A 5,239-nucleotide genomic window follows, 5' to 3' on the forward strand; every position below is an offset into this window, starting at 1 on the left:
TGTACAACCAAACTTTCTGCCCCACTTCGAACGTTTTCTTGCGCAATTTCGCATCATGCACTTTCTTTAGTTTATCCTTATAAGCCGATGCACATTCGTACGCCTCATCTCGAATCTCTTCTATCTCGCCTAATTGCAACTTTCTCAACTTACCCGCCTCATCGTAATCCGCGTTGACTGTCTTGATCGCCCAATGTGCCCGATGCGCCAACTCCATTGGCAAGTGACAACCCTTACCATACACCATCCGGTAAGGTGTTATGCCAATAGGAGTCTTGTAGGCCGTACGGTACGCCCACAAAGCATCATCTAACTTGCTCGACCAATCCTTTCTATCCGTTCTTACCGTCTTCATGAGGATCTCTTTGATTTGACGGTTGGACACTTCAACTTGTCCACTCGTTTGCGGATGGTAAGGTGTGGCAACTCGATGGTTCACGCTATACCTTTTCAATAATTTTCCAAAGTTGAAGTTCTTGAAATGTGAACCACCATCACTTATAATAACCCGCGGGATTCCAAAGCGAGAGAAGATGTTGGATTGAACAAATTTACAAACAACCGAATGGTCGTTCGTTCGTGTTGCAATAGCCTCAATCCACTTCGAGACATAATCCACCGCCACCAAAATGTAAAGAAAACCATTCGAATTCGGGAACGGACCCATAAAATCTATACCCCATACATCAAATATCTCTACAACCAAGATTGGTTGTAATGGCATCTCATCCCTCTTCGATATGCTACCCATCTTTTGGCAATTTATACAATTTCGGGCGAACTCAATTGCATCCTTAAAAATAGTGGGCCAATAAAACCCACAAGAAAGTACCCGATAGCCTGTTTTATGCCCACTAAAATGACCCCCGCAAGCGGACGAATGGGCATGAGTTAAGATTTCCAACACTTCCGTCTCGGGCACACACCTCCGTATAACTTGATCCGGTCCGATCTTGAAGAGATCCGGCTCATCCCAAATGTATTGCCTCACTTGGACCATAAATTGTTGTCGACGCTTTTTAGTCCAATGAGTTGGAATGGCACCCGTGGCTAAATAGTTGACATAATGAGCGTACCACGGTGCAACAAAAGTGGAAACGGCTAAAAGTTGCTCATCGGGGAAACTTTCATTGATTTCACTCACATCGTCGGTCCCTTCCACCGGAATCCGAGACAAATGATCCGCTACTACATTCTCGCTTCCCTTCTTGTCTCGGATCTCTAGATCAAACTCTTGTAATAACAAGACCCACCGAATCAAACGCGGCTTCGCATCTTTTTTCTCCATCAAGTACCGGACCGCACTATGATCCGAATAAACCACTACCTTGCTTCCCCAAATATACGAGCGAAACTTATCCAAAGCATACACCACCGCTAGTAATTCCTTCTCGGTTGTGGTGTAGTTAAGTTGTGCTTCGGATAAAGTTTTGCTTGCATAGTAAATAACCACCGGTTTCTTGTCAACCCGTTGACCCAAAACTGCACCAATAGTGGTGTCGCTCGCATCACACATTATCTCGAACGGCTTTGACCAATCGGGTGGTTGCAAGATAGGCGCCTTGACCAAGTGTTCCTTCAAAACAGTGAAAGCTTGCATACACTCGTTAGTGAAATCAAATGGGACATCTTTTAATAGCAAGTTACATAAGGGTTTGGTGATAACACTAAAACCCTTAATGAAACGTCTATAAAAACCCGCATGTCCCAAGAATGACCTTACACCCTTAACATTTTTAGGAGGTGGCAAAGATGATATTACCCGTATCTTTGCCTTATCCACCTCCATCCCCCTTTCCGAAATCACATGCCCCAACACAATGCCCTCTTGCACCATGAAATGACTTTTCTCCCAACTTAGCACTAAATTTTTCTCAACGCACCTTTTCAAAACCTTTTGCAATTCGTTGAGACAATTATCAAAAGTAGTGCCAAAAATGGAGAAATCATCCATAAATACTTCGAGCGACTCTCCAACCATGTCCGAGAAAATACTCATCATACATCGTTGGAACGTTGCCGAAGCATTACACAAGCCAAATGGCATTCGTCTAAACGCAAAGGTGCCATATGGACATGTGAAGGTGGTCTTGTGTTGGTCATCCGGGTGTATGGCGATTTGATTATAACCCGAATACCCATCTAAGAAGCAATAATATTTTTGACCCGACAATTTTTCAATAATTTGGTCAATGAAAGGTAGCAGGAAATGGTCCTTAGAAGTGGCGGCATTCAATTTTCGGTAGTCAATACACACCCGCCACCCGGTAACCGGTCAGGTGGCAATTTGTTCACCACTTTCATCCTTGACTACTTGAATGCCGGCCTTCTTAGGCACAACTTGGGTGGGACTTACCCAAGCGCTATCCGAAATCGGATAGATGATTCCCGCATCCAACCATTTAATTACCTCCTTTTTAACTACCTCCCTTAGGTTCGGGTTCAACCGCCTTTGAGCTTCTCGTGTCGGTTTGGCATCTTCGGTCGTGATAATTTTATGCATGACAATGGATGGACTAATTCCTTTGAGGTCGGCAATCGTCCATCCAATAGCACCCTTGTTCGCTTTTAAAACCTCCATTAATGCTTGCTCTTGTGCCAACTCCAAATTAGAGGCAATAATGACCGGTAAAGTGTCATTATCCCCTAAAAATACATACTTCAAATGGCTAGGCAAGTCCTTGAGCTTCAACTTTGGTGGTTCCTCCAATGATGGTTTTGTACCCGAATCGATCTCCACCAGTAGACCCTCGAATTGGTGGGTCCATGGTGGTCTACCTTCTTTCATTGCCATAGCATCTTGTGCTTCCTCTTCAACCCGTAGTGCATAAGCATGTACCTGTTCAGAAAAGTCACACAGGCAAATATCCAAACCATCCTCCTCATACTCATGCGGGTTGCATCCATCTACTATGTCTGCCATGAAACACTCATCAACACCGTTAGCATTAGAATTGTTAGTAAAAACATTCAAACGTATTTTTCGATTTCCAAACGCCATATCAATTGTACCAAATCTACAATCAATAAGAGCATGTGCGGTGCTTAAAAATGGCCGACCCAAAATTATATTTTGTTGTTGTTTAGGGTCCGCCGATGAGTAATCCAAAACTAAGAAGTCCACCGGGTAATAAAACTCATCAATTTTTACAATTACGTTTTGAACCATACCCCGAGGCAACTTATGAGACAAGTCGGCCAAAACAACCGTCGTCTCCACCCTTGCTAATGGACCAAAGTCATATTGGTCATATAAGCCCCCCGGTAAAATGCTAACTCCGGCTCCGAGATCTAGCAACGCCTTAGCCATTTGAAAATTACCAACTTGTACATTAATCAATGGCGTGCCCGGATCTTGGAGCTTAGGAGGAAGCTCCCCATTCAACACCGCACTTACTTGCCCGGTCAAATCCACCCGCTTAGGCACTTTCTTCTTGTTTTGCCTTTTTTGTGTACATAATTCTTTTAAGAATTTTGCATAAGCGGGGACTTGTTTTATTGCATCGAGGAGTGGGAGATTTATTTTTACTTGTTTGAACATATCCCACATCTCCTCTTTTTGAGGACCTCTCGACACAATAAAATTTTTCTTTCCCGGGTCAAGTAGGGCCGATGGAAATGGAACTTGACTCGGTTCACCCTCAACTTTTTCATTCTTTTCACTTTCACCCAAACCCGGTTTGTTAACAGTTGTTTCTTTTGGTTTAACCGGTGAAAGTTCATCATCACTTTCAATTCCCGTGATATCCTCAACCACCCCCTCAACCAATTCAGGTGACAAATTGGCCTTAAATTCTTTCCCACTTCTTAAAACACTAACATGATTAATATTAACGTTACCTCGTGACGAACCATGTGAAGGGTTTACCTTAGTGTCGCTTGGAAGTTGACCCTTACCTTTCTTCAATTCCGCCACCTCGGTTGCTAATTGACCCATTTGGGTTGTTAGTGATTGGATGCTTTTATCACGAACCTCATCTTTTTGCATTCGCACTTCATCAAGTTGGTTCCGTTTTTGCATCTCCAATTGCATGCTCTTAAGCATCTCCATCACCTCGTTTCCACCCGAAGACCCCCCTTGTTCTTGACCCGTTTGGTATTGTTTTTGATAACCTTGGTTATTTCCGCCTCGGTACCCACCTTGGTTATTGTAAGATGGCCGTGAACCAAAATTACCTTGGCTACCTTGAAAATTTGGGTTTGCTTGATTTGAAGGGTTCCCATATCTAAAGTTCGGGTGGTTCCTCAATCCGGGGTGGTAGGTATTAGAATTCATGTTGTTGTAGTTCCTACCACCTCCTCCTTGACCTTGACCTTGAACCGCATGGACCTCCTCGTATTGCCCTTCCAACATCCCTTGGCAATTTTCAGCCGCATGACCTATCTCATTACACAAAGCACAAAATCATAATTTTGGTTAGTGGTTTGAACATTACCATCATCTATGGCGTGCACTTGCGGTCGGTTAGTGGTCGGTCGGGCTCTTCTTGAGGCTTGAGCTTTCCTCTTTGATGTAGCTGCCATGCTTTCCAAGAACTCCCAATCTTCATTCTCATAGTTTGTTCCAAAAGTCCCACCGGTGATAGACATCAAATCACGTGCGTCTTCGGCACTCAACCCCTCATGAAAGGCATTCATCAACTCCCACAATTCAATCCCATGGTGAGGGCAATTTTTAATCATCATATTGAAGCGCTCAAACGCCTCATGAAACATCTCACCATGTTGTTGTTGAAAGCTTCTCAATCCCTTCCTTGCATCGTTGGTCTTTTGGGCGGTGTAAAACTCATCCAAGAATGTTTGTTGCATCTCCCCCCATGTATATATTGATGCCGAAGGTAACGTGTAGAACCATTTTTTAGCCTTCTCTTCCAAAGAAAATTGGAACAAAACCAATTTGATATCGTCAGCTGAAAACCCTTGACTCCCAAGAGTATTGCAAATTGAGTCATAAGCCTCTAAATGAAAATAAGGCTCCTCATTTGCCAACCCCTTGTACTTTGGTAAACTTTGCAAAGAGTTGGTTCTTACTTCGAATGTTCGCCCTTGATCATTATGAGGAATGACTACCGGTGAAGGGTTTTGCGTGATTACCGGCCGAAAATGTGCTTCAATGCCCCTCACATTTTCTCTAAGGTGTCTCCTTGGTACACCATACCTACCTCTTGGCATAATAGGACCATTTGGCCTTGGTACTTGCCCTTGTGGTGCGATTGGTTGTTGAAACTGTTGTTGTCGC

The 5,239-nt window shown here is 43.7% G+C and overlaps 1 non-coding gene across 1 annotated transcript; it reads left to right on the forward strand.

Annotated features, from left to right (window-relative positions):
- The first annotated feature begins 4,654 nt into the window (after window positions 1-4,654).
- On the forward strand, window positions 4,655-4,760 carry LOC118488639. The gene has a single exon (XR_004885183.1). It is a non-coding gene; the product is annotated as a small nucleolar RNA R71 (small nucleolar RNA).
- Window positions 4,761-5,239: the final 479 nt, after the last annotated feature.

This window comes from Helianthus annuus, chromosome 16 (assembly GCF_002127325.2).
Source record: "Helianthus annuus cultivar XRQ/B chromosome 16, HanXRQr2.0-SUNRISE, whole genome shotgun sequence".
In the NCBI taxonomy this organism is placed as follows: Eukaryota; Viridiplantae; Streptophyta; class Magnoliopsida; order Asterales; family Asteraceae; genus Helianthus; species Helianthus annuus.